Below are 11,883 nucleotides of genomic sequence, written 5' to 3'. Positions count from 1 at the left end.
AAATGTATGAATCACAAGAAGGTAATAGATCAGCTATGGACCTGTGTTACTGTAGCTTCTCAGTATGGTGACTCATCATCCACCTGACCTTAGTGGCAATCTGTGGGGACGGTTTGTCTGGCTTCTGTGGCGCGGGCGGTATAGGGGGTGGCGCCTGTGTGTGTGTGTGTGTCTATGGTCTAGGGGGAGCCAGAGCCGACCTCCTGGTAAATGAAGGAGTAGAGGCTGATGTCAGGACAGCGGATGAGGCAGCTCTGACACACTGAGCTGTAGTACTGACCCAGGAGACCAAACACATCCCTAAAAACAAGAGACTACGTCAGATACAAATGTTGGATCTTAATTTGACCAGTTTCCCTCAGCAGGAAAATAATCCTGCAGCAACAGGAAATATTAATTATTGTGTGGATTATAGGGGTTGATACATTTTTCTTTAGGGAAAATCAAGTATGACATTTTATAGTGTAAATTACACATTTTAGAATCCTTTTAAACCTTGAATACACTACCAGTTTGCATTTTCTACTGTGTAGGACATGTCCTGCATCAACAGGGTGATCAAATTAAAATACTATATCTCATTCACCAAGCACCAAAGTGTCTGACCTAATGCAAGACCAGCTGAGCATCTAACAGAGGACAAACATTCAAAAATGGTATTGTAATTTTTATTGATTGTACAGTTCATGTGATTTAGTAAAACCAATTGTTCACCAAAAATACAAAATACTATAATCAATATCATCACAAGGTGTTTGACTTTGCAATGTGCAAAATCCTCCAATACATTTCAGTTTTGTATGTAAAGAGCCATGGGATTGCACCAGACATGGAGAGCAAAAAACAACAGACTACAGTACAAGCTTCATTCCTTCATCAAAGCAAAGGGTCTGATGTGAGCCGAGGGAGTACCGTAGACATGCTTGAGAGGGAGATGTGTTTTTAATACGGAGAAGCTGCACATCAGACTTTTCCCAGATCAGACTACTCCAGGCTGTTTTTTCCCCGGACTAAAGATCCGGAAGCTTCTGCGAATGTGCGGAACCCGTTCTGGATCACATTGTGGATCACGTTCTGGGTCACATTCTGCGCCTGTTTATTCTCTACTCATATAGAACTGGCTACTCGGTTGAACGGTGCTTGTTTAATAAAGTTAGATCAAACTGAATCAATGTCTGGCTGAATCAATGTATTCTACATAACATAACTGAATTTAGTAGCATAGTAGAACATTACTGTAAGACAACAACACCACATTTTTCTTTCATGTGGCCAAAACTCAACAGCGTGCACCACTAGGCAAAATAGACAGGTAGGCTACGCTACAGTACACCATCTGCTCTAAAATACACTCACTGTGCATCATTCAAAACAACACTTTTAGATTACTTCAAAACTACACTGTATAACTCAAGAAGATCTAAATGCATATCCCCATGAATCTGATTCAAATCACATGGTTGGTGTGCAGATGCTACATGGGAGTTTCACCTGTAACACTTGAAGAATGATCAGTTAAAATGAAGGGAAGGAGACCACAACAAGTGTGTGCTTAAAGTAGAGGTAAAGAAACACCTGCAGAAGCTTCAGGATAAAAATGTCTGAGATAAGTCAGATACGCAGCCTTTTTAAAAATCAAATGCCTTTCAGTATTACAGTATAGAGAGAGCACCATGTGAGGGTTGGGGACATGGTAGTACACATGTCAGATATAGAGAAGGACTGTGCGCGTGTGTGTGTGTGTCTTACCTACGCTGACTTGTCTCTGTGTGAGGAAGGAGTGCATGGTGTGGAAGTCTGTCATCAGGTCGCTGTCACGTAGGTGAAGTAGGCCACGTCTCGGCCCGCCTCGGCAGCTGCAAGCATCTGGAGCAGAGCTGGGAGGGGGTGGGGGAGATTGAGAGAAAGAGGGAGAGAAACAGAGAGAGAAAGAGAGGGCGAGAGACAGAGAGAGAGGAGAGAGAGGGAGAGATGGACCGATGCTTTCTACAGACACAGTACACCACCGGATGACAGGATCATAGGGTTCATGTTCTAAACACAGCAACAACTCTCACACAAACAGATACAGCCAGCGCAATTTCAACTGGCTGTGGAAGTCATTGTCTCAAACCAGGGCTAAACTTGAATGTTTAAGGGATATACAATGAGTATACAAAACATTAGGAACACTTGCTATTTCTGTAATATAAACTGACCAGGTGAAAGCTTTGATCCCTTATTGATGTTAAATCCACTTCAACCAGTTTAGATGAAGTGCAGGAGACAGGTAAAAGAAAGGATTTTTAGGCCTTGAGACAATTTAGATGTGGATTGTGTATGTGTACCATTCAGAGGGTGAATGGGCAAGACAAAAGATTCAAGTGTCATTAAAAGGGGTATGGTAGTAGGTGCCAGGCGCACCAGTTTGAGTGTGTCAAAAACTGGTCCACCACCCAATGTACATCCAGCCAACTTGACATCCAGCCAACTGTGGAAAGCATTGGAGTCAACGTGGGCCAGCATCCCTGCGGGACGCTTTTCGAAACCGCGTAGAGTCCATTTGCTAATGAATTGAGGATGTTCTGAGGGCGAAGGGGGTGCAACTCAATGTTAGGAAGGTGTTCCTAATGCTTAGTACACTCAATGTATGATCCTGGGGATAGGTTGATTCCCCCCCTGAGGAGCCAGCCCTAGAACAGGGGATGACAGGGTCTGGCCCCAGAGACAAGTGTATGTTTAATAAAGAGGCTGATTAATGAAGTAACCGGGTACAGAGAGAAGCAATGGTAACACGCTACAAACACTGCTGAATAAACATCTTCAACAGTGGGGGCTGAAGCTAGTTTATTTTTCGTTCACACTTTCCTTTCCTTCTTTTTCCTGTTGTCATCTCTCTTTCAACTATTCCCACAATTTTAAGTATGGATGGAGCTATTTGAGCAAGACCAGGCAAATAGAGGGGCACATTGGGCTATATTAAGATTCTGTTCTCCCCAGAGGCATGCCATTATGAAGACAGTGGGGTAACAACACTGCCAGTTGACTTCATAGAGAGAAGTCTGGCTCTGTCTGGCTCTGGACCGATGCTAGGCTAATTAACTAACTGGGATGCATGCTGACATATATATACATGAGGAAGTACCGATGATGAAGGTGGAAAGAAGGAAGAGGATGGGGATAACAACACAATGGCAATTAAGTCATTTTTATACTTACCCAGAGCCAGATGAACTCATTGATACTATTTTTATGTCTAGCCGTTCTGGTAAACTTCCAGTCATTTTTTTTGCAGTTTGAATGAAGTATTATGATATATATCCATTGATTATTGGAGGATATAACCCAAATATAGTGGCAAGAAAAGGTATGTGAACCCTCTGGAATTACCTGGATTTCTGCATAAATTGGTCATCAAATTTGATCTGATCTTCATCTAAGTCACAACAATAGTCACCAATTATTGTATTTTTCTTGTCAATATTGAATACATAATTTAAACATTCACAGTGCAGGTTGGAAAAAGTATGTGAACCCCTAGGCTAATAACTTCTCCCAAAGGCTAATTGGAGTCAGGGGTCAGCTAACCTGGAGTCCAATCAATGAGACGAGATTGGAGATGTTGGTTAGAGCTGCCTTGCTCTATAAAAAACATTCACAAAATTTTGATTTTGCTATTCACAAGAAGCATTGCCTGATGTGAAACATTCCTCAAACAAAAGAGATCTCAGAAGATCTAAGATTAAGAATTGTTGCCTTGCATAAAGCTGGAAAGGGTTACAAAAGTATCTCTAAAAGCCTTGATGTTCATCAGTCCACAGTAAGACAAATAGTCTGTAAATGGAGAAAGTTCAGCATTGTTGCTACTCTCCCTAGGAGTGGCAGTCCTGCAAACATGACTGCAAGAGCACAGCGCAGAATGCTCAATGAGGCTAAGAAGAATCCTAGAGCGTTAGCTAAAGACTTACAGAAATGCCTGGAACATGCTAACATCTCTGTTGACGAGTCTACGATACGTAAAACACTAAACAAGAATGGTGTTCATGGGAGGACATCACGGAAGAAGCCACTGCTGTGGTTGCATCATGGTTTGGGGCTGCTTTGCTGCCTCAGGGCCTGGACAGCTTCAAACCATTGATGGAAAAATGAATTTCCAAATTTATCAAGACATTTAGCAGGAGAAAATAAGGCTATCTGACTGTCAATTGAAGCTCAACAGAAGTTAAGTGATGCAACAGGACAACGACAAAAAACACAGAAGTAAATCAACAACTGAATTGATTCAACATAAGAAAATACGCCTGCTGGAGTGGCCATGTCAGAGTCCTGACCTCAACCTGATTGAGATTCTGTGGCATGACCTCAAGAGAGCAGTTCACACCAGACATCCCAAGAATATTGTTGAACTAAAGCAGTTTTGTAACAAGGAATGGTCCAAAATTCCTCCTGACCGTTGTGCAGGTCTGATCCACAACTACAGAAAATGTTTGGTTGAGGTTATTGCTGCCAAAGGAGGGTCAACCAGTTATTAAATCCAAGGATTCACATACTTTTTCCACCCTGCACTGTGAATGTTTACAAGGTGTGTTCAATAAAGACATGACAACGTATAATTGTTTGTATTATTAGTTTAAGCACACTATGTTTGTCTATTGTTGTGACCTAGATGAAGATCAGACCAAATTTCATGACCAATTTACGCAGAAATCCAGGTACTGTATTTCCAAAGGGTTCACATATTTTTTCTTGCCACTGTATTTGGGTTCCATTTGTTTGATGCCATTCCATTTGCTCTTTTCCAGACATTATTATGAGACGTCCTCCCCTCAGCAGCCTCCATTGCCCCAGATATATACCTCATCACAATTCTATCTCGATCTACGGACATTTCTTGGACTTCATGGTATAGTTCCTGCTCTGACATGAACTGTCAACTGTGGGACCTTAGATAGGTGTGGTAATTTCTAAATCATGTCCAAACAACTGAATTGGCCACAGGGGATTCCAATCAAGTTGAAAGTGACTTCTCAAGGATGATCAAAGGAAATTGGATGCACTTGAGCTCAATTTAGTGTGAATCCTGATGTAGAGTCCATTCGGAAATTATTCAGACCCCTTGACTTTTTTCACAGCCTTATTCTAAAATGAATTAAAACCAAAATGTTCTTCATTTATCTACACACAATATCCCATAATGACAAAGCAAGTACAGTTTTTTTGAATTTTGTGCAAATCTATCAAAATAAAAACAACAAAATGTCTTATTTAAATAAGTATTCAGACCCTTCCCTATAATGCATCCTGTTTCCATTGATCATCCTACAACTTGATTGGAATCCACCTGTGTTAAATTCAATTGATTGGACAGGATTTGGAAAGGCACACGCCTGTCTATATAAGGTTCCACAGTTGACAGTGCATTTCACAGTAAAATCCAAGCCATGAGTTTGAAGGAATTGTCTGTAGAGCTCCAAGACAGGATTGGGGGAAGGATACCAAAACATTTCTGCAGCATTGAAGGTCCCCAAGAACACAGTGGCTTCCATCACTCCTAAATGGAAGAAGATTGGAATCACCAAACTTCCTAGAGCTGGCCAACCTGACAGAGCTTGAGAGGATTTGCAGAGAAGAATGGGTGAAACTCACCATTTACAGGTATGCCGAGCTTGTAGTGTCATACCCAAGAAGACTCGAGGCTGCCAAAGGTGCTTCAACAAAGTACTGACTAAAGGGTCTGATGTTTCCGTTATTTAAAAAAAGAAATGTGCAAAACATTCTAAAAAACAGTTTTTGCTTATGGGGTATTGTGTGCAGATGGATGAAGAAAACATGATTGAATCCATTTGAGAATAAGGCTGTAACGTTACAAAATGTTGAAAAACTAAAGTGGTCTGAATACTTTCCGGATTCACTGTAATTGAGCTATTTCTGTCTTTTATTTCAAATACATTTGCCAAATTTTCTAAAAACATGTTTTAACTTTTTTCTTGTCAGGTATTGGGTGTAGATGGGTGAGAAAAAATTATTTAATAAATTTTGAATTCAGGCTGTTCAGGCTGTTACAACGAAATGTGGATTAAGTCTAGGGGTATGAATACCTTCTGAAGGCACTGTAGGTCCATAATGGATAGGTGGGCTGGGGCAGGCGATCAATTCCCCTATTAATGAAAAATATTAACGTTGTCATTTGATCAATAAGAGGTGGGCAGACAAATAGGTCTTAAGTAAATTAACGTGTTCCATAGCCAAAACTAACCAAAGAAAGGCCATACTAACTGGCCTGTGTCCCAAATGGCACCAAATGGCACTCTATTTAGTGCACTAAACTAAACAAAAGGAGTGCACTATATTGTAGGGGATAGGGTGCCTTTGAGACTCATGCATTACCTGTTGGAGCTTGGCTTTTCATGCTCGTCTCTCCTTTACCCAGCAGCGCAGTCCACATTGGACCAAGACAACACAGAGTTACAGAAGAAGAATGCTCATTCTTAAAAGTCTAATCCATTGGGGGTGGGGGGTTCTAAGCGGACATATATAATTGTTTTATGATGGTCATACTATGAATCATATAGCTATTTGATTTAGCATTTTAGGTATTAAAATATTACAATTACATTGATAAAATATTGAATTTGGTCTTTACTACTACAGAGGAACGCATTGAACAACATTCATGAATGGCAGCGGTCTAAGGCACTGCATCTCAGTGCCAGACGCGTCACTACAGACATCCTGTTTCGAATCCAGGCTATATCACAACCGGCCGTGATTAGGAGTCCCGTAGAGCGGCGCACAATTGGCCCAGCGTTGTCCGGATTTGGCCAGTGTAGGACGTCATTGTAAATAAGAATTTGTTTCCTAGTTTTGATGTTGTCACTATTATTCTACAATGAAGAAAATAGTAAAAATAAAGAAAAACCCTTAAATGAGTAGGTGTGTCCAACCTTTTGACTGGTACTGTATACAGTGGGGAGAACAAGTATTTGATACACTGCCGATTTTGCAGGTTTTCCTACTTACAAAGCATGTAGAGGTCTGTAATTTTTATCATAGGTACACTTCAACTGTGAGAGACCGGATCTAAAATCAAAAATCCAGAAAATGACATCGAATGATTTTTAACCAGTTGGATTTAGGGGGCGCTATTTTAATTTTTGGATGAAAAACGTTCCCATTTTAAACAAGATATTTTGTCACGAAAAGATGCTCGACTATGCATATAATTGACAGCTTTGGAAAGAAGACACTCTGACGTTTTCAAAACTGCAAAGATATTGTCTGTGAGTGCCACAGAACTGATGTTACAGGCGAAACCCAGATAAAAATCCAACCAGGAAGTACCGCATTTTTTGAAAACCGCCTCATTCCAATGACTCCTTATATGACTGTGAATGAGCTACGAATGAGCTTATGTTTTCCACGTTTTCCCCAAGGTGTCTACAGCATTGCGACATCTTTTTAGGCATTTCCCTTGAAGAATGGCTGTAAGGGACCATATATGGCATGTGGTCACATGGTGTCTCCCGCAGAAAACCTTGTGTAAAATACTGAGGTAGCCATTTTGCCAAATCGCTTCTTATGAGAAACCAACTGCCTCGACGGATATATTATCGAATATATTTGTTAAAAACACCTTGAGGATGGATCCTAAACAACGTTTGCCGTGTTTCTGTCGATATTATGTAGCTAATTTTGTAAAAAGTTTGGCGTTATAGTTGTAGCATTTTTCGGTCGATTTCTCAGCCAAGCATGGTGAAGAAACGGGAGCTTTTTTCACCTACAAAATAATATTTTTGGAAAAAAGGAACATTTGCTATCTAACTGGGAGTCTCCTGAGTGAAAGCATTCAAAGTTCTTCAAAGGTAAATTATTTCATTTGGTTGCTTTTCTTATTTTTGTGAAAATGTTGTCTGCTGCCAGCAGAGCCTAGCATAGCATTATGCCATGATAAACTTACACAAATGCTTGTCTAGCGTTGGCTGTAACGCATATTTTGAAAATCTGAGATGACAGTGTTGTTAACAAAAGGCTAAGCTTTTGTTTGAATATATTTATTTCATTTCATTTGCGATTTTCATGAAAAGGAAAAGTTTCTAGGGTTCTAGGGTTCTAGGGTATGTCCGTTGCGTTATGCTAATGTGTTTGAGGCTATGATTATGCTCCCGGATATGGGTTTGCTCGTCGCAACTGGTTTTAAGTAATTAATTTGCATTTTATTGCATGACATAAGTATTTGATCACCTACCAACCAGTAAGAATTCCAGCTCTCACAGACCTGTTAGTTTTTCTTTAAGAAGCCCTCCTGTTCTCCACTATTTACCTGTATTAACTGCACCTGTTTGAACTCGTTACCTGTATAAAAGACACCTGTCCACACACTCAATCAAACAGACTCCAACCTCTCCACAATGGCCAAGACTAGAGAGCTGTGTAAGGACATCAGGGATAAAATTGTAGACCTGCACAAGGCTGGGATGGGCTACAGGACAATAGGCAAGCAGCTTGGTGAGAAGGCAACAACTGTTGGTGCAATTATTAGAAAATGGAAGATGTTCAAGAGGACGGTCAATCACCCTCGGTCTGGGTCTCCATGCAAGATCTCACCTCGTGGGGCATCAATGATCATGAGGAAAGTGACGGATCATCCCAGAACTACACGGCAGGACCTGGTCAATGACCTGAAGAGAGCTGGGACCACAGTCTCAAAGAAAACCATTAGTAGCACACCACGCCGTCATGGATTAAAATCCTGCAGCCTACGCAAGGTCCCCCTGCTCAAGCCAGCGCATGTCCAGGCTCGTCTGAAGTTTGCCTGACCATCTGGATGATCCAGAGGAGGAATGGGAGAAGGTCATGTGGTCTGATGAGACAAAAATAGAGCTTTTTGGTCTAAACTCCACTCACCGTGTTTGGAGAAAGAAGAAGGATGAGTCCAACCCCAAGAACACCATCCCAACCGTGAAGCATGGAGGTGGAAACATAATTCTTTGGGGATGCTTTTCTGCAAAGGGGACAGGACGACTGCACCGTATTGAGGGGAGGATGGATGGGGCCATGTATCGCGAGATCTTGGCCAACAACCTCCTTCCCTCAGTAAGAGCATTGAAGATGGGTCGTGGCTGGGTCTTCCAGCATGACAACGACCCGAAACACACAGCCAGGGCAACTAAGGAGTGGCTCGGTAAGAAGCATCTCAAGGTCCTGAGTGGCCTAGCCAGTCTCCAAATCTGAACCCAATAGAAAATCTTTGGAGGGAGCTGAAAGTCCGTATTGCCCAGCGACAGCCCCGAAACCTGAAGGATCTGGAGAAGGTCTGTATGGAGGAGTGGGCCAAAATCCCTGCTGCAGTGTGTGCAAACCTGATCAAGAACTACAGGAAACGTATGATCTCTGTAATTGCAAACAAAGGTTTCTGCACCAAATCCTTTTCTGATGTATCAAATACTTATGTCATGCAATAAAATGCAAATGTATTACTTAAAAATCATACAATGTGATGTTCTGGATTTTTGTTTTAGATTCCGTCTCTCACAGTTGAAGTGTACCTATGATCAAAATTACAGACCTCTACATGCTTTGTAAGTAGGAAAACCTGCAAATTCGGCAGTGTATCAAATACTTGTTCTCCCCACTGTATCTAGGTGATATAAGAAAGCTCAAGAAATATATATATTTCAAATATATATATATATATATATATATATATATATATATTTTTTTTTTTACCCATATTTAAAAAAAAATTGGGAGGTAAGAACAAAACTACCTCCATATTTCCATACATTTTTTAAAATCGCTACCGGTTACCTTCAGACGAGTTCCGTGACACTTGTAGGGGTCATAGAGCAAAATAAAGAACGACATCGTGTTCGTGAGAATCTCCACTTTTCACAGGGCTTGTAGCCCAAACGGTTCGGATGCTACAAACAGAAGTTGGCACAACAACTGTACCGACTTCAGATGGGTTCCCTGACACTTGTGGGGGTCGTAGAGCAAAACGGAGAACACCATCGTGACAGTCTCCCCTTTCCATAGACTGGTCATAGTTTGTAGGTCAAACCGTTCAAGACACTACAGTTTTTTGTGAGAAGACAGATTTTTGGGATGTCTCATGGTCTGACAAACTCCACTCCAGCTCTGTCAGTGCGACATCGGCAGATGTGATTGATTGATAAGCATCCAATGCAAAAACATATCTCGAGCTTAAATTTTCAGATTTTGATAGGGATTCTTTAATTATGTTAGATCGACTCTTGGGGGTTTTAAAGGATTCATGGATTATTCAGAATGTGTTTTTCATGTTATACTGATAGGGGCCATTTTAGGGAGCACTCCAAATAAAAATTCCACGTAATAAAGTGTTGATAATTGATTTGTAAATAGTTTATTCACCATGTATTAATCTTTACTTTGGTAATGTTAGTAAAGCAGTTATTCACACATTTATAAACAACTTTTACAGTATGTAATAATGATTTTTAAGGTCATCATAAGATGCTTAATATAGGTCCTTATAAAACATATACTAATCATTAGTAAAGTATTTTTGCATGGCTTCATCTAAAAATGAGGGCTATTTATACTTTATAAATACCTTGCAAATGTTTTGAGTGTTATTATTACTCATCCATTATATAAATGCTTCATTACATGGAGTTACCCCAAACGCCCCACAGCCCCAGTTCCCTGTAGCAACCGCAGAGAGATTGACTCCTCTCCCCCGAGCGGGAGAAACCACAGTACGCCTGAGGGAGAAGGGAGAGGGAGCGGGAGAAAGGAAGAGAGAGTGACTTTAGAGAAGATATACAAAAAACAAGACCAAAAAAAGCAGCCAGAAATTTATCAAATTAACTCAAACAATGGGGCCATATAAAGTGCAGTGGTGATAAACAATGAGGGCCATATAAAGTGCAGTGGTGATAAACAATGGGGCCATATAAAATGCACTGGTGAGAAATAAACTGAACCCTTCAGTTGGTCAATGCTGATGTGACATTATGCCAAGTCAACAGATCATCAGTCATGGCAGGCCTGGCTACCGGTAAGTGAGTCGAAGATGATATCTCATTTAAGTACAGTAAAGGCGGAAGGAAGCAGCCTATTTAGCCGCAGGGCTACGATCACTGTTCAGTGTAGTTCCACGTCACAGGTTACTGGTATGTTTCATAACACAATCATGACAACTCCAGTAAAATCCCGTACATTCACACATACAGTGGCAAGAAAAAGTATGTGAACCCTTTGGAAATACCTGGATTTCTGCATAGATTTGTCATAAAATTTGATCTGATCTTCGTCAAAACAATAGACAAACACAGTCTGCTTAAACTAATAACACACAACAATTATACGTTTTCATGTCTTCATTGAACACATTGTGTAAACATTCACAGTGTAGAGTGGGAAAAGTATGTGAACCCTTGGATTTAACAACTGGTTGACCCTCCTTCCTGCAGCAATAACCTCAACCAAACATTTTCTGTGGTTGCGGATCAGACCTGCACAACGGTCAGGAGGAATTTTGGACCATTCCTCTTTGCAAAACTGTATCAGTTCAGCAATATTCTTGGAATGTCTGGTGTGAACTGCTCTTTTAAGGTCATGCCACAGAATCTCAATCAGGTTGAGGTCAGGACTATGACTGGGCCACTCCAGAAGGCATATTTTCTTCTGTTGAAGCCATTCAGTTGTTGATTTACTTCTGTGTTTTTTGTTGTTGTCCTGTTGCATCACTTAACTTCTGTTGAGCTTCAATTGACAGTCAGATAGCCTTATTTTCTCCTGCTAAATTTCTTGATAAATTTGGGAATTCATTTTTCCATCAATGATTTGAAGCTGTCCAGGCCCTGAGGCAGCAAAGCAGCCCCAAACCATGACGCAACCACACTATACCACACTACACTT

The 11,883-nt window shown here is 40.8% G+C and overlaps 1 long non-coding RNA gene across 1 annotated transcript in view; it reads left to right on the top strand.

The window, feature by feature from the left end:
- Positions 1 to 7,523: 7,523 nt before the first annotated feature.
- LOC149972580 (uncharacterized) overlaps positions 7,524 to 11,883 on the top strand; it is a 51,404-nt gene continuing 47,044 nt past the window's right edge. The window contains exon 1 of the long non-coding RNA XR_016491104.1: positions 7,524 to 7,841. This is a non-coding gene — a long non-coding RNA (uncharacterized LOC149972580). The remainder of the gene's footprint in view (positions 7,842 to 11,883) is intronic.

The sequence above is a fragment of the Oncorhynchus mykiss genome, chromosome 23, assembly GCF_057628025.1.
Source record: "Oncorhynchus mykiss isolate SJ-2025 chromosome 23, ASM5762802v1, whole genome shotgun sequence".
NCBI classification, from domain to species: Eukaryota; Metazoa; Chordata; class Actinopteri; order Salmoniformes; family Salmonidae; genus Oncorhynchus; species Oncorhynchus mykiss.
Note: the sequence above shows the minus strand (reverse complement) of the source record. Positions and strands in the feature narration are given on the sequence as shown.